The sequence below is a fragment of the Crocuta crocuta genome, unplaced genomic scaffold (assembly GCF_008692635.1).
Source record: "Crocuta crocuta isolate KB4526 unplaced genomic scaffold, BGI_CrCroc_1.0 scaffold425, whole genome shotgun sequence".
NCBI classification, from domain to species: Eukaryota; Metazoa; Chordata; class Mammalia; order Carnivora; family Hyaenidae; genus Crocuta; species Crocuta crocuta.
Genome location: NW_027531909.1, coordinates 129,234 through 156,941, shown reverse-complemented (window position 1 = coordinate 156,941; position 27,708 = coordinate 129,234). Strand labels below are relative to the sequence as shown.

Genomic DNA, 27,708 nt, shown 5'->3' with positions numbered 1-27,708 from the left:
AAGTCTCAGACACTGAAAGGCTCAAGGGCATGTTAACACACATGGTTTCTTTCTCAAATGTATCTATATCTGTTTGCTTCACCTTCAAGTTCATCCTTAAATGTCTGATTTTATTTTCAGTGGGAAGAGAAGCCAGTGTGCTGGGGTAAGATCTAGGCAGGAATTAAAAACAAGTGATAATGGAGTGCTTGGGTGGCTCAGTCAGTTGAGCACCTGACTCTTGATTTCAGTTCAGGTCATCATCCCACGGTCGTGGAACTGAGCCCTCTCTCTCTCTCTCCGTCTCTCTTTCTCTCTCTCCCTACCCCTCACCCTTGCTTGTGCATGTGCTCTCTCTCTCTCTCTCTAAATCAGAAAAAAAACCAAAAACCAAGTGATAATGAAAGTGCATCATAGATGTCTTTCCTATTGCCATGGGTGAATACATTTCCCACCACAGAACAGACCTAGAACAGGCTTAAAGCAGTGTGTGGAAGGCTAAAGTAGAGCCATTAACATCTCATCTCTCGGTGGAGGTGCTGGTTATCCAATGACACTATGGAATAAAACCAGTTAGGACTAAGATCCATCTAGAGATAGGAAAGCTTGGATCATGCCTCATTCCACAAATATTTATTGAGTTCCTACCATGCTCCAAACATTTTTCTAAAGAAGCTCAAAAAAAAAAAAGAAAAAAAAAAAAGGAAGCTCAATGTTTGGTGAGAAAAGACAGAACAGTTATAAAATAACAGCATACTGATGAATAGACACACACAGCCACTTTCTTCAGGAAAGACACCCATCCCTTCCTTCAGGATGGGGAAAGGCTTTTTAGAGAAGGTAGCAAAAAACTTGAAAAACAAAACTAGGAACATTAGCTGGTAAATATAGCCAGGTGTCAATGGGCCAGAAGAGCCCAAGAAAGGATGTTCTCGGCCGTTATGAGCGTAAACACTTACAGATACTGAACATGTTATATGAGGAAACCTGCAAGGGTATCTCCTCATCAGGGAGATGAAGTTGGAGATGAAGGCAGTGATGAAAGTGTGAGCCCCCACAGGGGAACTTGGATTTTATCCTATAGGAAATGGGGCATCTTTGAGGGGTTAAAAGCACAGGAGTGACCTCTACAGCTCACATCTGGAGAAGGGATTTAATGGAGTTGAATCCAGAGGCAGGAGGATGAGTTATAATGACCACTGAGGAGCAAGGTACGGTTAAGGCCAGTCTAGAAACATGATGGTAGGTGTAGAAAAAAGGGAATCATTAAAAAATATATTTATGTAGATAACTTCACCTGCATTTGGTGATGTGTGGTATGAAAATCAGGAGGAAACTGAAGTCAGTTCCTATGCTTGTGGTTTGGATGACAGGATGGCACTTATTTAAGAAGACAGGAAGAGCAGGTGTTGTAGATTACTCTCAGGTTTGGAAGAAAGGGAAATGGGATTGGATGGCAGTTAGAGGGGGCTGTAGACAACAGACTATACGTTTCAGGAAGACAAGGATTGTCTCTGAATTATTCACCCACAACATCCTCAACACCTAGATCATTGCTGACGATATGCCCTGAATAAATATTATTTTAAATGAATGTGGAAGGACCGGTGGAAGTATGGATCCTTAGAATGATGTGAGCATGTTCGCAAGAGAGGAAGAGGCAACTTGGAGAGGAAATGAAGTTATATCAGAGGAAGTATGCTCGATATAGCAAAGAAGATCCAACTATGCCATGTTGGCCGAAGGATTATGTCGAGCTGAAGGCAACTGAGAATCAGCAGGTGCAGGAATAATTCTCTGCTCTCTTCTTAACTGCCAAAAGCAGGACATAAATTTCTCTCTGTGAAGGTGCTACTACCACCACCAGGAAGAGAAGGGCGATTCTTACCATCAGAGATAGACAGTCAACACCAAGATGAGTTTTCATAAACACCCTTTACTAAAATAACCTTTATCTTCCATTAATTCTCCCACATATTTCACTCCTCTAGGTTTCATGGTCTCTTGACACTCAAACCTCCTTTGCTTCAGTAAAATGGTATATAAGCCTCCGAGTCCAACAGCTTCCCTGAATTTCACTTCTTTTCCGTGAACTCTTATGCGAGTAATTATTAATAAAATATTGTGCCTTACCCCTGTGAATTTGTCTTTTGTCAGTTTATTTTGCATGCCTCCATGCACTGAACCTAAGAGGGGTAAAGGAAAAGCTTTTCCTCCCTGATAAAAGCAAAGTACCTAAACAGGTGGGAAGGGATAGGGTCAGGGTATGGGTGCAACATCACATGTGCTGAGACCAGAGAAAAGCTGCTGAAGATGGATAATAAATATAAGTGTTTACAGAGAAAATACTGTTGGATTTAAAGGAGGTTCTGCCCGATGGGCTCCCATATCATTGACTTAAGAGGCGATCTGAACCATGCTCTCCTTTCTGATCCTACATTACTGTCCTTGGACCAACTAAGCCAGAAGGGCTGGGCTTTTCATTCCCTCCCTGTCAGATCTTGAGTTGTGCCTCTCTGAGTATAATTGAGACCCACAAGCCTGTCACTCTGTGTGTGTGTTTGTGTGGCAGTTTATTTTGACATAAAATAATACATGCATATGGCTAAAAGTAAAAGCTACAGAATGATATGAAATAAAAAGTAAAGTAGTCACCAAATGTGTTGTAAAGCAAGGGTGTGCGGGCAGAGGCGGATGAGGCGAATATATATGTAACTAGTTTTTCAAACAAGTCTTAACTCAAAACCTAATTTGAGGTCTGGTGCTTTATCTATTGAACAAAGTGTTAAAGAAGTTCAGAAACTGTCTTACCAAAAAAGTCTAATTCAAGACTTGATATATATATATATATATACTGTGAAACTCAGTGATCCTTTTATCTGTTACCTCTGCTCTTTTCCCTTAAGATGAATTCTTTATTATGAGGATTTATGGTCCCTCAAGTGAACAGAGTCCTGCCAATCTTCTCTACCAGCTGTGTACACATGTCCAGGCTTGACTGAATCTGAGGGCAGAAAAAAAGAAGCCTGGCTGTAAGCTGGGTCTCCTGCTATGCAAATTTACAAAACTATTTCATATCACAGACTCATGGATTCACTCATTTAGAGGTGAGTCAAAAAAGTTAAACGCGCAAAAGACCATGAAAAGGAGTGAGCAGTAGGAAACAGCAAATGAGAAACCACACAATGTGTCTACTACTCATCTGGTCTGAATGAGAAAGAATCATGACTAATACAAAAATCAACAACCATGCCCCTCAAAGGGCACCGATCAAAGCAAACGTAGTTCTATTATTTTCTATCTTGATTTAATCGTAGGGGGCAAGTTTTCCAATCTATGAAACTCGATCCAATTCAAAAACTCAGAGGTGCACCTGGGTGGCCCAGTCGGCTCAGGTCATGATCTCATGGTTCATGTGTCAGGCTCTGGGCAGAGCCTAGAGCCTGCTTTGGATTCTGTGTCTCCCTCTCTCTGTTCTTCCCCCACTCATACTCCGTGTCTCTCTCTCTCTCAAATAAATAAATAAATAATAAAGATTTAAAAAATTAAAAAAAAAAAAGAACTCAGTCTCTGCAGATAACTGAGTCTATTTTGGATCATGCTGAGTCTTTCACATTTTTCACCCTTCTTTTGCTCTTCCCTAAGAGAGCACATGGCTAGAGAGGGTGACTACGGTATGCAGCTCATGTGAAGGACAGACAGAGCCCTTTGATTCACACAGTATCTTCCAGATCAAGGTTTCTGTAACTTAAATGTGACAGGAATGATATATTGGTATAGACTCTGAGACTCACTGGCTCTTTTTCCTAGGTAGAATTTGTTTCCTTTTCTCCTGAAGCAGTGAGCCTTATTAGCCATGGAGGCAAAAGGTTGTAAGGAAACATGATTTAGGGGGGAACTAAAACTATATTGGTTTACTATATCAGATACGTTATAACTATATTCTAACATCTCATAAATTCTACTTCACATAGCTCATTTCTGTTCCTCCTTCTCTTATGACTTAATTGTAATAGAGTGATTACCTTCATATTCTTGTCCTTTTTTAGAAAACTAGCCCTTTCTAGAGACCCAGCTCTCCACAGTAATGACTGATATTATGATATTTACAATACGAGTATGACAGGTCCAGAGAACAGGGCACGTGACCCAATCAATATCCTCTTCCAGTGTGAGCCGTCATTCACTAGAGTGAACCCGTTCTGCCTGGGCCAGATCCTGTGAACTGATGTTTCACAGCTCTGGTGGTACCCTGGATGTTATTGCCACCATTGCTGGTGACAATAAGGAGCTTTTCATTGTTAAAGGCTTTACCCATTAAAAAATATCTGATTATTGATTATCTAGGCCCTCTGATTTCTGTAAGGTCAGGATTAATCTGTTGTAAGGGGAAAGTCTCTTCTCCTTGTCTGGAATGTCCTTTCCCCACTGTCTGCCTTGAAAATTCCTACTCAGTTTTTAAAACCTGGCTTTATGATGCATAGGAGCACATGTACCCCAATGTTCATAGCAGCACTTTCAACAATAGTGAAATCATGGAAAGAACCTAAATGTCCATCAACTGACGAATGGATCAAGAAGATCTGGTTTATATATGCATTGGAATACTACATGGCAATGAGAAAGGATGAAATCTGGCTATTTGTAGCAATGTGGATGGAACTCAAGGGTATTATGCTAAGTGAAATAAGTCAGGCAGAGAAGGACAGATACCATATGTTTTCAGTCATATGTGGAACCAGAGAACCTTAACAGAGGACCATAGGAAGGGGAAGGGGGGAAAATAGTTAAGGAGAGGGAGAGAGGCAAACCATAAGAGACTCTTAAATACTGAGAACAAACTGGGGGTTGATGAAGGGTGGGGGAGAAAAGAAAATGGGTGATGGGCATGGAGGAGAGCACTTGTTGGGGTGAACACTGGGTGTTATATGGAAATCAACTTGACAATAAACTATAATAAAAAAACCCCAGCTATAATGTTGCCTGCTCTGGAAAGCCTTCCCTGAGTCCTTCCCTGCATCCAGGAAGACTAAAGTTCTCCATTATGTGCCATTGCCGTATCTCATAAGCACCTCTATTATGACACCATTCACAGTGGATCAGGAGTATTTACCACCATGTCTGTCTCACTTACCAAAGTTTCTGTAGTGTTCACACTAGTCCACAGTCCGGTACACAGTGGATACCAATAAGCATTTGTTGACTGAATGACTGGCTGGAAGAATAAGCGAGTGGATATCAAATACCAGTGCCAAAGGTCCCACAGGTAGTATAAACCAATGCTGGAATCCAATGATGGATTGTGACCTCTGGACCCACTTTTGCCCAGCCCCCCACTGTCTTGCACTTTTGGAATTTGAAATTGAGGAAGATTGTTGTCTACGTACGATATATAGGAGTGAGCTGCCATGAGCCTTACATATTTTTCCAGTCCTTTCTCTCCTCCCTTCCCTTCTTCTGGTGAAGAGTAGATTTCCCAGAATTGTCACTGGAACGAAGTTTTTGTTAGCAATTTGTCTTTGTTTGTCAGCAGAGTAAGTAATGTTAGCAAAATAATAAAATGGACTGGCATCAGGCTGAGGCCTAATGAGTCAAGAGCAGAACAGAACTCCTTTCCTTGATGAATTGCTCGCATTTCTCATATGTTTATTGTGTGGTAAGATTTGGCATACTTTCATTTAATCATAACAACTACCCTTTAAGAGAAGCCTTCCTAATATACTTTACCTCACAAATGGGGAACTGAGACTCATAAGAGATCATCCTAATTGTCCAAGACCACATGGCTTTACCAGTAGTAGAACTGGGTACTGTTTAATGGGTAAAGCACAGGCATGCCTGATGTCAAAATCTACTCTCTTAAGGTAATGGAGTCCACCAGGAATATACCAGTAAGGAAGAGAGAAGGGGAATTAATTATTAATTGACATTTATTAGGGTAATAGGTACCTATCAAGTTTTGTGGACACTGAGCATCTCTGAATACCTTTCCTATATTTGGGAAATTTTCCACATTAGGAGTCCTGCCCTCCCAAAGGTAGAAACCAGATGTCTGCACTTGTACAAAACGGGAAAATGCCACTCAATATATACACACAAGGACTAACTCATTGAGTAAGTGAATGGACCCCACAAAAATAGAAGCTGTAGCTAGTACACTGGTCCCTATTACCCACTGTGTTCTGCCAAACTCATTAAACAAGAGAGACATTAGAGGGAAGTGGCTTTAACACCTTGGTGGCCAATATAAGCAAAGCAAAAATCTAAATCTTACCTTTACAAATGCCATCAGGTTATGAAATCAAAATACTGAAGACAGCCAATCATAAACAGCCAAGTAGGCTTTAAGCTATAGCCAATCAAATCATTTCCACACTTTCTCTATTAAGTTTTCCCCTGGCTCCTGTGGGCAGGGTGCCTCTAACCACTTCTGACTTGGCACTGCCCAATTCAAATAGATTTTTGCTCAGATAAACTCTCAAACATGTTTAATATACCTCAGGTTGTTTTTTTTAGCAGTTCTAAGGCATCGCACAGAGGTCTAACAAGGCCAGACAGCAGAATCCCAGAGAGTGACCTTAATCTTGGGCCATGAGGCTTATGAGCTACATGAATAAGAGAGCCACTGGCCCCTCTGTTTGGGTAATTAGGGGTCAGGGCACCATAGTAATATGCCATGGTAGAAAACTGGCTCTAATTCCACCCTGATCTTTCACGGCTTTGGGGAATATCAGGCTTTCTTCTGGTACAATGTAGAAGCTTGGGATTAAGGCTCACAATTGTAGTGGTATGATATAGTAAACCACTGACTGAGCCCCAACAACAAAGCACCATTCAAGACTGCAGAAGTAGCAGCCCTTCCTCTGTATAGTCAGAATGCTGGGATGTGAGCCTCATGGTTGACCCAGAATTGACTGCCTTAAGCCACTGGGCTCTACTCAGTTTCCAGCAAATTTTCAGGGAAGGAACTCATGGTCTAGAAGGCAACCTGCTAAGAGAATCGGTCTTAGACAAATTTCCCCTTTCTCTCCCTTGCTNACCCAGAATTGACTGCCTTAAGCCACTGGGCTCTACTCAGTTTCCAGCAAATTTTCAGGGAAGGAACTCCCTGAAAGGGAGAAGGCAACCTGCTAAGAGAATCAGTCTTAGACAAATTTCCCCTTTCTCTCCCTTGCCTTCCCAGCCTCCCTTGCAATAAGGCCATAGGTGTGTGATCTAGGCTCTGTTTGTCAGACATACCCATGTGAGATTTGATTTAGAGGAAACTGGGGGAGGGCGGTGCCTGGGTGGTTCAGTAGGTTAAGTGTCCAACTCTTGGTTTCCGCTCAGGTCATGATCTCACAGTTCATGAGTTCAAGCCCCACAGTGGGCTCTGCGCTGGCAGTGTAGAGCTTGCTTGGGTTTCTCCCTATCCCTCTCGCCCTCTCTCTGCCCCTCCCCCACTTGCTCTGTCTCTCTCAAAATAAGTTAAAAGATTTTTGTTTAGAAGAAAATAGGGTGAGAATACAGGAGCATGAAACACATTTCCTCCACTGGCTAATAACAAAGGCCTCTGTTTCTGGGAAAACCATGGTGGAAACTCTGGAATCCAGGGCCCGACATCAGTCTGCCTGTTGTTACAGGGCGTGCGCCTAGGGAAGGCTGCAACAGGGCTGCTTCCGGGACAGACCCATGGGTAGTTTGATATTGTTGCTGCCCTAACCCTGCCAGATATTCTCTGAGCTACCTAATAACCTGGAATAAACTTATCCTCTGCTTCAACCAGCTGAAGTAGGTTCTGTCATTTACAACCTAGAAGGCGAGCGATAACGGATCATCTATTTTGGGCCAGGCACTGCCCTCAGCGCTGTCCCATCCTTTGTCTCACTGGAGCCTCACACACAACATACCAGACAAAGACAATGTGAAGTCCTGAAGGAGAAAGTGGTGAGGCAGTGGCATGGAACGAGGCTGACAAGATGGACACGCCCGAGATCACGCGGGCTCTCGTTCCTCAGCAGTTGAATTCGCGCCTTCTCCCATAAGCGTGCTACAACACACACCCCAAGCTGTGTGCAAGGTGAACACCACATGGCTGGCTGCCGACTTGGGGGTGTCAGCTTCCACAGACTCCTCCATGACTTTCTTCTTTGCAATCCCACTTTGGCAACTGGACGCACTGCACCATTTAGATCCTCCCACAAGCTTTAACTTCTGCCTCGCGTAGCAGTGCTTCTGAAAAAGTGCTTAGAGATTGTTCTCTGACCCTGTGATACTCACTCCCCCAGGCCCCCTGCCCGCCAGGCCTTCCTGTTACAAGTCCCCACAGTCACGCAAGCTGTAAATCCTCGACTCCAGTCATGATCTCCAAAATATGTAGTTTCTCTCTTCCTGACTGGGCTGTAAGTGATATGATCGGCAACATGAAAAGTGGGATGGGAAATAGCATGTATGGTAAAAGTTTGTTCAAACCAACCTAGACCAGAAAAACATTGAGCTTCAGGAATCATAAAGATTCGGGTTCTTATTTCAGCTTTGCTCCTTGTAGCTCTATAATGTTCAGTAAATTAATTACCGAATCTTTCTGAGACTTCATTGTCTCATTTCAAAATGGGCATATTTACCTCATTGGCCCCATAGTGATAAAATGAGAATGTTTTATAGTATTGAAAACCTAATTGACTCAAATCTTTTCCATTTTTTGACCAATGTTCAGAAATCAAACATAAATGAGGACCTTGTGTTTGTTGCCCATTTGAACGGAGAATTCTTGGCTTTTTAATATGATTTTTTTAATGTTCATTTTTTTTTTAGAGAGAGAGAGGCAGAGTGTAAGCAGGTAAGGGGCAGAGAGAGAGAGACACAAAATCTGAAGCAGGCTCCAGGCTCTGAGCTGTCAGCACAGAGCCCAACATGGGGCTCAGACTCATGAACTGTGAGATAATGACCTGAATAATGACCTGAGTTGAAGTCAGACGCTTAACCGACTGAGCCACCCAGGTGCCCAGAGAATTCTTGTTTTTAATACTTATTTATATGACTTGCAAGGTAAAAGTGAATATCTTCCTAAAACACATAGCTTTAAATAATATACATCAAAATGTTGTGATTACTCTGGGTTTGCTCTCTCAAACTGGTTTTTAAAAGTATTCTGTACTCTGATGCTTTTAATATACTTCAGGAAAAAAGTGTAAGCTTTCACAGGTTATGGATTTTTAAGTTTTCAGAAAGTAAAAGTTTCATTTTTTACATTTATACATGGAAGAAATGTTAGACATAGCATATATTTGATTGATAACTAATTGTTTATCTGATGGCAAATGCAAACAAAGAAATACAAACAGAAGGGTAGCTAGGAGTTCATTGTGCTCACATGGAGAGGCTCACCAGTAGCTTTGAAGATGGGTTTCACCTTGGCCATGCTTCTCCCAGTCTCGGACTCCAAAGGTGACTTGGCTCCTTGGGTCTCAGTTTCTTCATCAGGAATTATAAAGATGGCTTAATGTGGAGTCTTCTGAGTTCTGGCATTCTAGGACCATGCATGTGAGCCCTGTTGGCAATAAATAACATTTACTCAGCTATTCCTCCTCCTCACCAAATGAGAAAAGCAGGTGATAATTACATTCTTCCCAAGCCCTGAATGTGACAATTTAAAAGAATAATAATAGCATGGTATGTGTAATAAGGCATTTTACTGAATATTTTATATCCACCATATATTATTTTTTTAAAGTTTATTTTTGAGAGAGACAGAGAGAGAGAGAGAATGAACGGGGGAGGGGCAGAGAGAGAGGGAGACACAGAATCTGAAGCAGGCTCCAGGCTCTGAGCTGTCAGCACGGAGACAAATGCAGGGCTTGAACTCATGGATCATGAGATCACGACTTGAGCTGAAGTTGGCCACTTAAACGACTGAGCCACCCAGGTGTCCTTATATCCACTACATAATTCAATCCTCATAGTCCCAATAACACAAAACTATTCTTGTTCCCTTCTACTGACAAGGAAACTGAGGCAGAGGAAAGTTAAGTAACTCTCACAATAGTACCCAGTTAGAAGGACAAAAGCTGAAGGAATAATGAATGCGGTATAGCACATTGGCTCTGGGAGTTAGACAGACCTGAGTTCAAATCCTGACTTTATCTTTGTGGCTTAGGGGCAAATTACCTAATCCCTCCAATCCTTCATTTTCATTATCTGTTAAATGGTGATGATACTGGGGCACCTGGGTGGCTCAGTCAGTTGAACATCTGATTCTTGATTTCGGCTCAGGTCATGGTCTCAGGATCATGGGATCGGGCCCTGCATTAAGCTCCATGCTGAGGGTAGAGCCTGCTTAAGATTCTCTCTCTCTCTTTCTCTCTCTGCCCCTCTCCTCTGCTCACACACTTTCTCTCTAAAACAAAACAGAAACAAACAAAAATGGTAATGATACTAGCTGTACTTCCCTCCAAGAATTATATGAAATAATTTGTTTAGTGTTCGACAAGCATTAGCTATCCTAGAAATAATGATGATTTATATTACCTCCCAAAGTGTTTCCTTTTAACAACACCCGGTATCCTAAGAAAACTGGCATTTCATTAAATTTTTTTTAATGTTTTTTACTTATTTCTAGGAGAGAGAGAGAGAGAGAGAGAGAGACAGCGTGAGCAGGGGAGGGTCAGAGAGAGAGGGAGTCACAGACTGAAACAGGCTCCAGGCTCTGAGCTGGCAGTCAGCACAGAGCCCGACGCGGGGCACGAACCCACGAACCGCGAGATCATGACCCAAGCGAAAGTCGGACGCTTAACCGACTAAGCCACCCAGGTGCCCCGAAAACTGGCATTTCAAAACCCAAGCACCGTGTACCAATGTTGCTACACAAAGGTTAACCTTTTCCTCCAATTAGAAAGACTGATGCAACGTAACTGGCGAAGCTAGTTCGCCTTCACGTGTACTCAGAGACAAAGTCGAAAACCTTGGCTCTTTATGACAGATTGCTGTACATCATATTACAAACATATTCCCCACCACTCCCAGGAAGGTACTTGGCAACCTAGAAGGAATTTCTCAACATGCTAATTAATGCAGATAATATATCTTCCCCGCAATTGAAAGGTCAGAGGAATGTATCCATTCTCTCTTCCATGGATTAAAAAATATTTGCGTCCTCTTTTGACCTTCTTCCTATTTCACCCAGAAGAACTGATGATGCCTGCCAGGAATTATTGGATAATCCTCCACCTCGTTGCCTAATGGCAAGAAACATCTTGACGCCTTCGGGCTCAGCTGTGCTCATTAGGTACAGAAAAGCACTGAGAAGACAGCGAATGTATTCAGATTTTTGTTTGTCTGCAGTTTGATGTAATAGTGTTTTATTTTTGGTCCCCAATTGCTCAGCAAAAAGAAAAAAGAAACCAAACCTTGGTTAAGCTGCTGATTTCCTCTAAATTGCTGAGCACAGGGATTGTAGCTCGATAAAGTCATTTAGCTGCTCGATGTTTATATTCAAACCATGCCAACGGCCCTTGCTGGAGTTTTTCATGAGGAATGTGATGATGTCTACTTCTTTATGGGGTTGAAATAACTGTACATTTACCAGTACTACCTCATAGGGGATCTAAAAAAATTATTTCATCTTTAGGGCTTTGAAATATAAAAATTTATGTAAGTTGTCAATGAAGATGTCAAAAAGAGAAGGTATGTATGCTTTCACTGGACAAAATTAGTTGCAACTTCCCCCAAATATTCCTAAATTCTGAAACATTAATACATTGGTCATTGGACTTGAATGTGGCACACTCAAGTCATTTCCCAGGAAGTATTATTGAGGTCCATTTGAAGAGCAAACTTCCTAATTGTGGCATCAATACTAAAGTGAGAGAAGGAAGTAGGGGGAGCAGAGAACTTGTATAAATACACCACATCTCCTTTTCCTTTTTCCTGTTTTTTTTTTTCTTTTCTCTCTCTTCTTCCAACCTGAAAGCAAAGGGATTAGCTGAGAATGTAGACTGTGCTTATCTAAAATCAGAAAAAAGGTGTTGAATTAGGAAAGCGTTGATTTTCCATCCATCCATCCATCCATCATTCATCCATTCAATAAACATGTGTTTTTTTGAATATCTGTCAAAGGCCAGACAATATGCTAGAGGCGCATAAAACTATGTTGTTTGTTAAGTGAGTTATTCATGTAATAGACGTTACCAATTAGCCAGTGTTTGATTCAAGAAAATCGAAAACAAGTCATTGTAGCATTTGGAATGAGTATATAAAAGTATTCAAAGGGAGCCCGGCTGGCTTACTTGGTAGAGCACGTGACTTGATCTTGGGGTTGTGAGTTGAAGCCCCACGTTGGGTGTTGAGCATCCTTAAAAAAAAGTATTTAAAATGCTGAGGAAGTAAGAAGCTGAGGAAATAACTAAGACCTCACCTGTAGTCTATGTGACAGAGGCTGAGTTAAAGAGGCATGAAGGCTGCCACAGGATATACAGTAAAGCTGTCTTTGGAACCCTCAGCTGCTAAGGTACTCAGGAGGCAAAGTGTGGGTTGACAGCAAGACTGTGATCTCAAGAACCACATAGCCTTGGGCTTGCAGCTCTATTGTGGCAACTATGTTTCTGGTCTTCCTTGCAGCTGGGCAAGTCCTTGAAATTAAGTTCCAGTCAATGGTGGCTAGTAGAATTAGTGCAATAGATCAAATGTTTGGTTCCTGGCAAAATTCACATGTTAAAATCCCATCCCCCTATGTACTAGGAGGAGGTCTTTGGAAGGTGATTATTTCATGAAGGGTGAAGCCCTCTTGAATGGGAGTAGTGTTCTTGTAAAAAAGACCCTAGCGAACTCCCTTGCCTCTTCTGCCATGTAAGAAAGAGGGCTCTCACCAGACACTGAATTTGCTGGCACCTTGGCCTTAGTCTTCCCAGCCCTCAAAACTGTGAGAAATAACCTTCTGTCATTTATAAGTCACCCAGTTTATGGTTAAGTTGCTATAACGGCCTGATGGTCTAAGACAAGTAGTGTAACTTTCAAGAAGTGTCCTTACGAGAAGGGATTTCTCCCCGCTCTCTATTTTTCTTTCCGTTGGCCGGTTGGTGGACCTGAAAGCTGATGCTAGAGCAACTATCCTAGTTACATCATCAGATGGAAACCTTGTGAGGAGGATAGAAAACAACAGGAGCCACAGTCTGGTGGATATGAAGTCACTGACCAGCCCCATGTGGTCTGTGAGAGAAAAATAAAGCTTACATGTTTTAACCACTACTGGCTTCCAGTCACTTGTGTTGAACTTAATCCTAACTGCTACCAACAATGAGACCTTAATCAAATACAACCTGAAACCCTCTGAGGCTCACTTTCCTCATCTACAAAGTGAGGGTAATAATACCTATTTATTCTTTTAGAGAGAGAGCATGAGAGGGGCAAAGGGGCAGAGGGAGAGAGAGAGAGAGAGAGAGAATCTTAAGCAGTCTCCAAGCTCAGTGAGGAGCTTGACGTGGAGCGAAATGCCATGACCTTGGGATCATGACTTGAGCTGAAATCAAGATTTGGACACTCAACCAACTAAGCTACCGAAGTGCCACAATACCTATTTTTATAATTGTTGGAAGGACTGAATTAAAAGAATAAATAAATTTAATTCACCCAGAATAATGCCAGGTATCCAGTAGTAGTATTACAAACAGTTGCTATTATTATAGTAATGATCTTTGTCTTTTCAAAGCTCATGCTCCGCAAATCTCTAAAACTTGAATAAAATCAGAACTCCCATTCTCTGACAGTTGTATCAACTGTCATCAAGGTCAAGCACCAGTGGAAATCAAGGGTGTTTACTTGAGTAGCGGGAGATATTGAGGTAGGAGATGGGAGAGGAGGGTAGAGTTGGGAGAAATCGATAGTTCTTTAGATATGTGAAGTTTGAGATGCTTATCAGACATCTAAGTGGAAATAGATGTAGAGTAAGCAATTGGATATATGATTCTGGAGCTAATGAGACAGGTATTGGAGACCCACAGATTTGAGACCTGTCAGCACCTAAATGCTATTAAAAGCTATGGGGTAGAATGAAATTACCTAAGAATGTAGATATCAAAATAAGAAGGCCAAGGACAGAACCTTCAGGCATTCTAATAGTTAGAGGTCAGTAGAGAAGAAGAAGTCATTAATGAGGAAAACCAAACCAATATGCTGTCTCAGAAACCTAGACACTCAATGTTTTGCAGAAGAGGTAATCAACTGTATCAGTGTCACTGAGAGGACCAAGGGCAGAAAATTGCCCATTGGCATTGGTAAGACATGGGTCACAGGCAACTTGGATGTGGTATGCAGTCTCTAAGGCTCCAGGGAGCCTTGCCTCCTGGTATAATGCCCTTGTGCAGTTTCCTCCCCTTGACCATGGACTGGACTTACTGACTTGTATTTAATAGAATACAGCAGAAGTGATGGAACTTCTAGGATGAGGTTACAAATCGACTGTGGCTTCTATCCTGCTCTCTCTCTCTCCAGGGTGTGGCTTGCATGGGAGCCCAGAGTAAACAGATTATTGGGTTTACATTGAGTGGGGATATTTCAAGGCAACGATGAGAAAGGAAAAGACGGGTGTGGGACTTAACAAGGCTTGTAAGGAAGTAGTTATGTTGGTGGCCTCTGGACTCCAAGCTTCGTGAGAAAAGAAATGAGAATATGAGTGTGTGAGGGAAAGAGAAGACGGAGTAGGACAAAGGTTTAGTTAGAATCTCAGTGGGATGAGGACCTGGTGGAATACATGAGTAACTGAGGGGGAAAAATAGGAGGTAATGGGTAGAAAGAAGAATCCTTCAAACTGAGATTTCAAAACTTGTGCTGGTGAGTGTAATGCCTAGACAGCAGCTCAAGAGTAAGTGGCTCAGAGTGAAGAGAAACGTGGAAATAAACTTAAAGTGTAGAATGAATCACTGATGTAGGTGTGGAAGTCATCCAGGATTTCCACAGACATATGGTAAGGATGACAGAGAGAAGGGCGCCTGGGTGGCTCAGTCAGTTAAGTGTCCAATGTTAGCTCAGGTCATGATCTCATGGCTCGTGATTCTGAGACCTGCGTCAGGCTCTGCGTCGGAGCCTAGAGCCTGCTTTGGATTCTGTGTCTCTATTTCTCTCTGCCACTCCCCACTCATGCTCTGTCTCTGTCTCTCAAAACTAAACAGACATTAAAAAAAAAAAAAAAAGGAAGACAGCGAGACAAAGGCCAGGACCACCAGGCATGGAAGTAGCAGGTTCTGTGCCCAGAATAAATGTCCTACTCCGTATCCCTCAGAGTGAGTCTACATTCCTGACACCTCTAATCTCAGACATTAGAAAGTGGTAACTCATGCTAGAGCCATAGTTTATCTAAATACAAGTCTTTCTCATATTTATTCTTCCAGATATGTCTTAAGCTACAAACAAATGGTATCTTTAAGAAAACACCACAGGAATCCAAAGTAACGAGCTCACACATAGAACTGGTGTCACCAGGCCTGAGTCACCCTAAATAGAGACAGTCACGTTACACACTCAAGGCTAGAGGCACTGAATGGTACAGATGAAAAAAATTGGGCTGGTTGATGCATACTTCTCAGTCCCGTTAGGTTTTGTTGGCGAGCAGGAAAGGTTAAGACATTGGGAGAATGTAGAAGGAAAAATAGGAAATTTTGGCAAAGGGAATGAAAGGAAGGTTATGTGTCGATCTTTTAAGTCATTTGCACCTGCTTAGGAATGAAATTGAAAAGAAATACTGTTTTGTTATATAAACATTTTTCAGCAATATTAAAACNAGATAAAATCGGGCCAGGATCGGAGACTCAAGGGTCGGAGGCGATCCCCCTCTACCCTCTACGGGGAGTGAGAAGGGAAAAAGAGAGAGTCCGAAACAGAAAAACCTCCACGCGGGGGGGAAAAACCTCCAGTCAGAGCATAGAAAGACCTTACTTGCCAAATACCTGCACGCCAAGTCCCCTCGCGCCAACTGATCCCGGGGGAGCTGAGCACACAAACTGCTCCTTTGTGCTGACTCCTGGAGGCTGGACTTCAGAGTAGTGGTNCTGTTCATTCTATTTCGAATTGTGCCTCATCCCGCCCTGTCTTCTCTCTCTTTCTCTGTGCTCTTCAACCAGCACTGCATACACATGGCTATTTAACTGTAGCTGAGAAATCCGGTTATATGCTTTAAACCGTTCTTTGTCCATCGGTTTTGTTCTTTTTTTCTTTTTCTTGTCTCCTTTTTGACCCTTTTATGTATCTTATACTCCCTATTATTCGACCTCCCTCCTCCATCTTTTCTCTTAACTTTTTCGTTTTCCCACTCACTTTGCATGTTATTTGAATTAACCTGTGCGTTTCTGTGNGGAGGAACTTGACGGAGGAACAAGGGGGAGAAGAAGGGGGGAAATGGTGGGGGAAAGGGAGAGAGGCAAACCATGAGAGACTCTTGAATGCTGACAAAAACTGAGGACTGATGGATGTGGGGGGAGGGGGGATGGGCATGGAGGAGGGCACTTGTGGGGATGAGCACTGAGTGTTATGTGGAAACTAATTTGACAATAAACTATTTGTAAAACAAAACAAAACAAAACATAATGGAGCCCCATTTGTCTACATAGTAACAATATGAAAATCCCTATTAAAGTTTGGAAGAATCCTTTTAACTTATCTTAAATCTAAATTAAGTGCAGAATTGCCACAACTTCACATGCTGGCTGCAGGGTTCTGAGCTTGTTTTTTTCGCCTGTGAAATGGAGACAAGAACCAAATTTCATGGGAATCCTGTGAGAACCAACAGACACGGCATCTATGACAGTGTTTTATAAATTGTAAAGTTTTCTATACACAAAAATTTCTTCATCATCAACCATGTGAAACCGTGACTATTATGTGAAAACTGTTGTTTTTGTCTGCCCAGACCCCTGCCCTCCTTCCAGTAATAATGTAGCTCCTCTTTCATTGAAGAATTGTTCTTCCTTATTAAGGGGGGTGGCTGCCTACCCCCTACCCTGGCTAAGCGATTCAGTAAACCCCATGCCCCTGGCCAAAGTGATGGGTCAGGAACAGCCATGTCCTTTATGTTAGTCCAATCACTGTTCTTCTTGGGTTTTTTTTCTTTTCTTGCCAAGAGCTGTAAGAATATGCTCCCAGAGATAATGGTGACCATATCCTCTATGCCGCCTGAAGGATACAGTTGACATGTAGAAAGAATGAAAATTGAGAGACAGAGTCCTGAAAGAATTTCCATCATCATGTATGGCTAGCCCCAATACTGTCCATCCCACAATTTCCTTATGTGAACTCTATGTGCATGTACCCACACACGTAAACACTTGAGCTATATTTGAATCACTACCAGCCAAGAGTCTGGTGAATACAGTTTCCACAACAACAAACTTTCAAATTCAAAAATATAGAGAGGGGAAGTTCCTCACTGTCTCCTTTTCAAACTATAGACTAGTGTTCAGAATAATGAAAACACAGAACCTGTATATAGCCCCAGGGTAGTGTACACAGAATGGGAAGCTATCTACCCTCCAGATAGCAATAGCATTAGGCATTGTGTAGCAAGTGATAGAGTAAAGAAACCTCATATAGAATATTGTTCATATACATTAAATCCTTTTAAAAGAAATTTCACAGTTTTGGTGCAGCTATTATAAACTAATACATGTTGTTGCCATAAAGTCCTAAGTAGGGGCACCTGGGTGACTCACTCAGTTGTGCGTCTGACTTCAGCTTGGGTCATGACCTCACGGTTCATGGGTTTGAGACCCACGACAGGCTCTATGCTGACAGCTCAGAGCCTGGAGCCTGCTTTGGATTCTGTGTCTCCTTTCTCTGTCCCTCCCCTGCTTGCACTTTGTCTCTCTCTGTCTCTCAAAAGTAAATAAATGTTTAAAAAAATTTGTTAAAGACCTAGGTAAAAAAGACGGTTATAGTTTAATTGCTAAATTAGGTGCATTGACCATCTCAGACTTTTTCTGGCATTAAGTAGCACACTTTACAGAGTGGAGCTTTAACAAGGCCAATTTCTGCCTATATGTGCCACTTATCATGAAGCTCTGGAGTGGGAGCAACCTCAGAGATACATCTAAAATGATGTAAAGACACATTGGTTTACAGATGAGGACACTGAGTCCCCAAAATATGAAGCAACTTGAGCAAGTTTACTGTTTTGCCAATAAATTAGGTGAGGATTCTTTGCTTATAAAGTAGTTCTTTGCTTTACAAAACACTACAGTATCATCTTCATTTTAATTGATGCTTACAATATAAATTTCCTAATCTGTCACCATGTTAAAAAAAAAAACCTCTATTAAATTTGTAAAACTGATTTGTACCCAACTGAGGAAAGCATTTATTGCATCTATATATAATTCCAGTCTGGACATACTATTTATAATATCTGAAGCTCAGAGTCTTTTGAATGAGTCAGCACCGGGACTGATTAAATGTTTAGATTGGCAAATCCCAATATCTTAAGGAAGATATTTCCAAAATTGCTGAGTAGAAACATGATATTCCTATTAAATGTTCCAGTGGTTTTTAAAGCAGTAGATGAAATCCTTATTGCTTTGATTCTTATATTAGGTCATTTTAATCATTTCATGTTCTATGTCACAACTGTTTAACCAGTTTCTCTTACAGTGCAATTATTTTCATCAATCTTTCTGTATACCTAATGGAACTGAGAGAGCTCCAACAGGAATCATATATCAGCTGCCTCCGTGAACTATCCTTTTCGTTCAGGGAAGCAGGGCTCAAAATAGGATTTCAAGGGTGTCATTTTTCAGATGTGATTTAATGTTGTTTGCTATTTGCTCTTATTTCAATTACTGAGCTCAAATGTCCAATCTATGGTTTGGCTTTTTGTATATCTTTAGAATATGTATATCTTCTTACATACTATTCTATGCTATACTATATATTTTCTTATATATCTTCTTACATACTATAACATATATAATTTGTATATTTTACTTTTGCTCAATTAGGACTGCCTGGAAGCTGATTCTCAATTTTTTGCCACCTCCTATACCCCATCCCTATAAAGCCCCAGAAAGTTTCTGCAGAGAGACCAAATCTCTAGGAGGTTAAAACTGACAGTAGGCAACATTGAGCCATCTACTAACCTTAGAACTGTATGTCTATATGCTTTCTTATGCCAACTTTCCTCTCCATTACTTTTCCAGCAGACTAAGGCACATGCAGATGTAGTGCTAGTTTTAAAAGCCACCAATCACAACCAAGAGATGCCATGATGACATATAATCATGGATGCCAAAAATCAGAGAGGTGCAAAAGAACAGAAGCATAAACGTCTCAGAAGAAAAAACGCAATGCTTACTAAGCGTTAACCTTTGGATGGGAAATTAAAACAGCAGTGAGACACCTTTTTTCACTAATAAAAACAAGAAGTATGTTCAATACTGGTGGGGTGAGATGGGCACTCGATCTCTTGGCCTATCTTATAACAAGGTAATTCTTCTGGAAAGCTATTTAACAGCATATCAAGAGTCTTTAAGATACTCACACTTTGTCCCACTTTTGAGAACCACCCCCCCCACAAGAAAATGTCGGAACAAAGGCAAAGATTAATGTGTGACAGATTACTTGGGTGGTGTTTGCAACAATTAAAAATCGTAAACGCCATCAGTGTGCAAAAGAAGAACAGTTAAATGAATTATGGAACAGGCATTGGTTGAATTATTAAATAGTTATTAAAAATGACATTGCTGCAGATGTTTAAAACATGGAGAAATTCTCATGATTTAACACCACGAAGAAAGTAGGGCATGTGACAAATGTATTACAGAAGAATCCACAAAATGAAAAGTACCTTCTGCTCTCTAATCTCCACTCGAGGACACCAGCCTGAGCAGTTGTTTATGCCTAATGTTGCCTCAGCTTGTGATAACAGCAGTATGACATCATCTAACTTGTGCAGATTTAATTCTATGACCATAGGAAAAAAATAAAATGAGAAAAAAACCCAACTAAAATAGTGCTGCCAATGTCACCTGCATTTCCACTCAATAAGTGTGCACCCTCAAGTGAATGTGAGATGGGAATTATGAATTTGATGTTCCCTCAGAAAATGTTAGCCTTAAAGGAGCTGTCATAGCTGGGGCATCTCGACAATGTGTGTGTAGTTCTAGAGTACACAGATACAATTCTGTAACATTATCCTTTGCACGTGAGCTCTTTATTGTTCTGTAACTTCCCAAAGGAATAGCTCCCTGCCTTGTCCCCTAGGGTCTCTATGTTGCCAAACCCAGCAGGTTGTTCTCAGGCTTCATCTCCTTAAACGTCTCAGTAGCATTTGATACACTTATGTCTGCTTCCTTCTAGAAAGTGTTCACTTGACTTCTGGGAACATTATTCTCTCTTCCTTCTCATCCTAGTCACTTTTCAGTCTGTTCCACCGATCCCTTTTCCTCTTCCTTCAATCTAAACATTGCAGTGTCTCACGTCTCAGTCTTTCAGCATCTTCTCTGGCTAGATTCAGGTGATCTTATTGAATGACATGGCTTTAAATATCAAGTGCAGTCATATCATTATGCCAGTTAGGACCAATAACTGACACTCCTACTTTGTGCCCCATTCCATGCATATTACATATACTAAACAACCCTCACAATGGCGCTGTAAGATAGTTCATATTATTACCCCCATCTTTAAAAGCAAAACCAAGGCACAGAGAAATTAAATAATTTTCCCAGAGTCACAGCTAATAGGTGACGGAGCCAAGACTTGAACCCAGCCATTCTGGCTGCAGTGTGCCTGCTCTTAAGCACTATCCTATATTACGCTCTGCCACTTCCTCAATGATTCCTGAGTTATACCTCTACCTGTTACTTCTCTCCTAAAACCTAAGATTTGTACATTGGACATCTTTGGTTTGATGTTTAATGTAAACTTCAAACTTAATATATCCCAAACAGTATTTTTATTCCACTTCAAATCCCTTCCTCCTATAGCCTCTCTGTTCAGTAACTGGCATCCCACTATCCCAATTTCTCAAGCCATCCTTGACTTCTCTGTCTTCAAAATAAATCAAGAATCTGACCACTTTTTTCATCTTTTCCATAGCTACCACACTAAAGCACACCAACTTTTCTCACCTGGACTCCCACATAATCTAATTTCTACATGACTTGAGACTGTGCTATGTGCTGAGGAAGATCAGCCCCACTACCCTGGCCATCACATGTTGGTCAGAGGATCCATGTCTAAGCCAGTGGTAACTATACATAAGTGGACACATGAAAAGTTAAACTTCTTTACCCAATAAGGATGCTACACATGAGTGGTGGCTCATTAACACAATCAGATGATAACTTTGGGGGATATATAATGTAAGTTTCTTTGCCAACCAGTGCAGAGTTACTGCCCTGGTTCTCTGGAGGCCTGCATCTTGGAAGCCCCAGATCCCTGTGTGTAGACTAAGAAGAAATCATCTCATACTACCTCTCATTCCATTGCACATTTGCCATAAATGCTCCTTTAAAAAAGTAATTCTGGGGGCACCTGGTGGCTCAGTCAGTTGAGCATCTGACTTTAGCTCAGGTCACGATCTCACAGTGTATGAGTTCAAGCCCCATGTCAGGCTTTGTGCTGACAGCTCAGAGCCTCCTTCAGATTTTCACGCTCACTCTCTCTATATCTCTCTCTGCCCCTCCCCTGCTCTTTCTCTTGTCTCTCAAAAATAAACACACATTTAAAACAATTGTTTAAATAATCCTGTTGCAGTGCTTCTTTACGATTTTAAATTGGAAAATGTGCATGGGAAAATAATGGAAGAAAAGAAATCAAATCATAATTAGTATTTGATTCTAGGCAATCTTCATATGGGGTTTTGTTTTCTTTGTTGTTTTGCCTTTTTTTTACTCTACTTTTCAGAATGATATCTTGTTTTGATAATCACAGAAAACAATATTTTTTAATGTTTATTTATTTTTGAGAGAAGGAGAGGCAGACTGCAAGTGGGGGAGGGGCAGAGAGAGAAGGAGAGATGGGATCAGAAGCAGGCTCCAGTCTCTAAGCTGTCAGTACCAAGCCTGACATGAGGCTCAAACCCAGGAACCATGAGATGATGACCTGAGCCCACGTTGGACACTTAACCGACTGAGCCACCCAGGCACCCCAAAGAAAACAATATTAAGAAGCAAGGGTAAGAGGGATTGTGGAGAGAACATTTTCATATTCAAAAAGAATGAGATCAAGGTAATTGTGAAGTATATTATTATTTATTCACTACTATCATTTTAAAAATTCATTCATTCCTCTATATAAATACTTGAATCTGAAAACAAGAAAGAATATAAAAATTTCAAATGCTGACCTTTGAAATCGTATTTGAAATACTTCTAATTCTTAGGGGGAAAAAAGGAAATGGACTGGACTCAACGCACGTAGTGCTAATCCATGCGCCCTCTGCTGGCAGTCTCTTCCATGGCTTTCCATTATTGCATTTTTGGCTTTGAGAGAATGCTTTTCTGACACTATGAGGCAAAAAACAAAACAAAACAAAAAACTCACATAACTGTTCAGATATACATCACTAGGAGCATTTTAACATTCAAGAAGTTTTTGTAATAAGGTTCTATTGGGCCCCTAAATAATTTGCGATTTCTCTTAAAACAAAAAGCTAATCATGACTGCACAAGGCATTTATATGACTCTATATAGACTTTCCTAAACTCATAGCTATTTGACTTATAGTGATTTCAACTTACCATGATTCACATGTATAGGACCCAGCTGTAAGATGTCCCTTTGCAAACTGCATACAAATTACTTCTCCCCAAGCAACCTCCTCTCTGGGCTCCAAATCATTTCCTAGACTCTTAGCTTGTCCTATGTCACAGCCCGCTTTCTCAGCACCTCCCCTTCGAAGCCAGCACCAGCCCTGGCATGGCCTCTCATGATGTTACTGCTGCTTGTGTAGAAAATGAGGAAAAGCCAGAGGAAGGAGGGAGTACATTCAACAGGAAAAAGATAGGCAAAAAAGAGAAGCAGGAATAATGATCAGCAGACTGAGAAAGAAAGTCCAGTTGGCATAAAATAATGATTTTGTTCTGTGTTTGATAAATGGCTTTGAAGGTGGGTTCCGAAAGAGATGTCCAAACGTGTACTGAATTATGGAGACACTATTGTCCTCATTCTCTAAAGCGTTCTACTTTGAAGGACAATATTCTTTTGGTAGTATGATTTAGGTTTTTGGGGAGGTGGGTGGGAAGGGGAGACGAGGAGGAGATTGTCAGTATGACATGTTATTATTTTATTTTTAGTTAATTTTAATATCCTGCTTTCTTCCAAAAAGGATTTATAATAATTTCCAAAGACCTTGTAGAGTAAAAAGGGGGATTCATTTTTAAACATTCACGTGCAAATGCTGGATTACTGGAGGGTCAGTTGGCTGGAACCAGCCCTATTCTCTCTCCCAATGAGAAACTTGCATACAAATCCAACTTCTCCTTGCAGCAAAGCCGCAAACTTCCCACTGGTCTCAAGGTCTCTAGGTGACATGCACGTGTATTCCCAGTGCTGTTGCAAAAGCAGGCAGTGAAGCTCTGACTGCCTGGCAACAAGGAGTCCCAGTCACTGACAAGGGCATTTGTAGGCTCACTCATAAAAGGGTGGGCAGTAGGTGTTGTTCTCTCTTCTCTGGAGTGTTCTAGAACTGCCCATCCCAAGGTGCCTCTGCGCAGGTAAGTAACACATCTGTTGCTTCTCTGACCATGAGTTCTAGCCAATATCATCTGCCCCTATTGGTGTTATTCGCCATACTCAGTACCACATGGATTCACATCACAGAAAAATTAGGGAAGTACATAAATTTATAGGAATGAGTAATGAAAAAAACATAAAAGAGTAAGATGGAACTAGAGTTGATGATATAAGTTGAGTGCACGCCATGAAGTGATACACTCTTGTGTGTGACAGGGCCCAGTGATCTCAGCCCTCATATGTTCTTGTTCCCTACAACAACCAAAGCAAGAGTCCTAATATCCACTCCATGTGACCAAATATAGCCCAGTCTTTCTCTAGGCTCCATTCATTGAGTGCATCTAGGGCCCTGCAGAAAGTCTCTGTGTGCCACAATTCTGTCTTGGTGGCCATGTGGTGGTTACCTCCATAGCTTGCACTTCATTTTAGCAGATCACTCCTGGTCATCTCAGAACCAGCCTCATCTTGAACTCTATTCTCCCCATAAGCCTTCCCTCCAAAGACTGGGTCAATTTCTAGAATATCTAAGACTTTACTAAAAGCAAAGGAAATATCACAAGTTCTATACAGACATGACAAATGAATTAGATATTAAAATGGTCACTACCTCTAGAATCAATAGGCCAAACCCAATGCAGTTATTCCCTTACCAGCTAGCTAGCCTTCTCCTCAGACCTGGTCTATTGGCAGGTTCCAGCTTACCTCCTACAAAGGGGTTTTTGACTCTGATTTCCCTATTGAATGTCAATTACCCCAACTTTCACTTGGGCCCAATAATAGGGAAGAAAATCACGTTTTCCTCCCCACTCAGTGTCAGCCCTTCTTCCAGACACTAGCATAAGAATCTGCACAGATACGAATACCCTAAAGAAAGCCAATTTCACATTAGTATTTGGAGACATTTAGTTCCCATATTGTCCAAAGCTCTCCATTCTGAAGTAAGATTTTGGCTTCACCTTTATAAAAGAGAAATGAAAATATTTTTCTTTACATAGGAAATAGCCCTTCTCAGAAATGAATCTGAAAGCAGCTGGCAGCTTTAAAATAGCAGCTCAAACTGACTTAGCGGCACCAAGATTTCAAAAATATTGACTCAATATTTTTGGTGGACCACAACTATGGTTCTAAATCTTGAAACCACTGCAGAAGGAAACATGATTTGCTCTGTGTTTCACAGTATCCATAGATGACGATAAACATTCCCTGGGGCTATCACAGAGAGAGAGAGACCTGTATAATGTGATGAAAACATCTTTCATAATATCCATATAGTTAACGTGGCAACAAGCTTCAGGAGGCTGTGTGACCCTCACTCTAAACTGGAGGCATTGTCATTCCGTAGGAGGAATGCTATGGACAGCCGATTTAAAGTGGGTTAGAAGCATAACTTGCTGCTGATATGACTTAATCCAGAGGCAGATTTTTAAAAATTCAACCTGAGGTTCTTGACTAGAAGAATATAGCCTCTAAGATGGATGGCTTCTAGTTTTATGAATTAATACACACACACACACACACACACTTTTACTTCAATTTCTCCCTGTTTCACAACAGTCTTTGTTAAATACATACATTTTAATGGCAATGTATAAGTCCAGATATTGGCTCCTTCTAAAAAAATGTGAGATCACATGGTGTACTACCAGTTAGGCTCAGCATCTCAGAGTGGGTAATGATGTCTCATGATTTCCTACTAAACAAGTTCTGGCACTTGGGTTATGTAATCCTTCTACATTTATGAGTGTCCTGGCCTACCTTAGAAAATATTTGAGAAAAGTAGTGTAAAACTACTGAGTCCTTTGACTTGGCTTTTATAAACCAATTTGCCGAAGCTAATAACACTGAAGGAAGCCAGATAGTGAGGATTTTTTTTTTAAGAAAACAGTTGGGACTCAACTAAATCTTGAAGTTTTTTTCAAACACAAAACCTTGTTTGAAGCTCTGAACAAAGTTGTTTAGCATTTCCCACCTGGAAGCCTTGGTTAATGCAAATGTCTCGGAAATAGCAGAGCTCAGTAAAAAGTCATTTACAACAAAGGAAGGAATCTGAAGCAGTGTCTTATTCAAGTGACATAATGGACCCCCAAATTCTCATATTTCTAAGCATATGAAAGAAGAATTCGCAGCCACTCATTCTTTTCCTTTCCACATGTAACTGGATGAAACCGTGGCTTTTCTCACCACATTCCACACCGACTTTTAGCTGCTGGGTGCAGGCCTGTACTTCAAAGAATTCCTCTTGCCTGAGCCCCATTTTGAAACTTCAAAGGCCCTCACTGTCTTCGAAATGGTGACAAGCTTCCTTGCCACGAAAACTTCCCCGTAAGGATAATTTTGATATTCTGGGCACAGACGGAACTCCTTGCGGGGCTTGGTAACACATCTGCTTTGCGGCTTTGATGAACAAAGAGGCTCCGTATGTCTTCATGACTCATTGCTGTCGTCATCTGCAAGCTTCTTGCTCAGAGACTGCCAACGGGCTCGACAGAAGTTTTGTCATCTTCTCCTTAAAGTAAGTCTTCCATTTCATCAGAGCCAGGGCCTTCATTCACCTCAGTTTCAAATGATGTTGTTAAGAAATCAGATGATTTTGGGGCGCCTGGGTGGCTTAGTCGGTTAAGCGTCTGACTTTCGCTTAGGTCATGATCTCGCGGTTCGTGGGTTCGAGCCCCGCGTCGGGCTCTGTGCTGACTGCCAGCTCAGAACCTGGAGCCTATTTCAGAGTCTGTGTCTCCCTCTCTCTCTGACCCTCCCCTGCTCACGCTGTCTCTCTCTCTCTCTCCTAGAAATAAAAAAAAAAAAAAGAAATCAGATGATTTTGTTAGGAGAGCAAAGTACAAATGGTTCCTACTGAACAGAAGTTCACAGGCTTACTTAATGGTAAGTCCTTACAAGAGTACATTGAAACACCAGAGGGAAATTTCAGCCGCCTGAGAGAGAAAAGGAAAGCCTCCTCCGTATAATTTGACAGGAAGGTATTCATTCATGATTTGATTTTCTTGGCAATACTTGTGTATATAGGCAAAAGTAAACTCTCCATTTCAAGCTTTAGTCACCATTATGAATGCCAGTAAAACAAAACAAAACAAAAACTGTTCTGGCAAAACTTTTTTCCCCCTCTATTCTGGAAGATAATATTGGACACAGAATACCAAGCTAACTTTGAAAGTGAGAGGAAGTGCTTCTGTAAACAGAGGAGAGAGGGGAAAGCTTTAGAGGGTTTGGTGTAGGCAGAAACCTGAAGACATGATCAAACATGGCAGAAAATACTTCTGCTCAGATTATTTGCTTACAATTTTGCAGCATAGATTTGGAAGGCATTCTTTCCTTGATGAGATAGATAACATCAATAACACGGAGGAGACAGGGAAACCAAAGGAACCCCATGAGAGGAAAAAGTTGGGTTGTTTTTCCGTTCCTTTTCTTCTGGCTTCTATTCTTGTTAGGACGTGAGCACCCACCCTACTTTTACAAATGCCTTGAAATGCAAATCGCTTATGTCCTCCTTGTAAGGGACAACCCATGATTCTCTAGAATGAATAACATGTAAGGAAGATCCAGGTGAGAATGACCTGAAGAGACTATCATTATGTGGATTCCAGACCTCTGGAGCAAGCCATCTCAGCACCAACACCACCTGGCTCCAAGGAATAAGACCTGAGCCCTTTATGGGGCGCCTGGGTGGCTCAGCGGGTTGAGCTTCTGACTTTGGCTCAAGTCGTGATCTCACAGTCTGTGAGTTCGAGCCCCACATCAGGCTCTGTGCCAACAACTCAGAGCCTGGAGCCTGCCTCAGTTTCTGTGTCTCACTCTATCTCTGCCTCTCCTCTGCTCACATTCTGCCTCTCTCTAAAAAATAAAATAAAATAAAATAAAACATTTTAAAAAACAAAAAAAGAAAAAACAAAACAAAACAACAACAAAAAAACCTGAGCCCTTGTCTTTAAATCTAAGCAATTTCTGGATGCCTGAGAAGAAGACACGTACATCAGACCACTGTCCTTAATAAGAACCGCCAGACCCCAAAGGCAAGACTCA

At 41.3% G+C, this 27,708-nt stretch overlaps 1 long non-coding RNA gene across 3 annotated transcripts in view; it reads right to left on the bottom strand.

Moving 5' to 3' along the window:
• LOC144240362 (uncharacterized) overlaps positions 1-27,708 on the bottom strand; it is a 74,169-nt gene that overhangs the window by 8,444 nt on the left and 38,017 nt on the right. The window contains exons 3-5 of one of the 3 annotated variants that reach the window (XR_013337693.1): positions 9,346-9,508; positions 5,114-5,194; positions 2,886-2,983 (exon numbers count right to left, since the gene is read on the bottom strand). This is a non-coding gene — a long non-coding RNA (uncharacterized LOC144240362). Of the gene's footprint in view, positions 1-2,885; positions 2,984-5,113; positions 5,195-9,268; positions 9,509-27,708 lie in introns of those variants that run through there. The other 2 variants (XR_013337692.1, XR_013337691.1) reach the window with 2 other exon arrangements.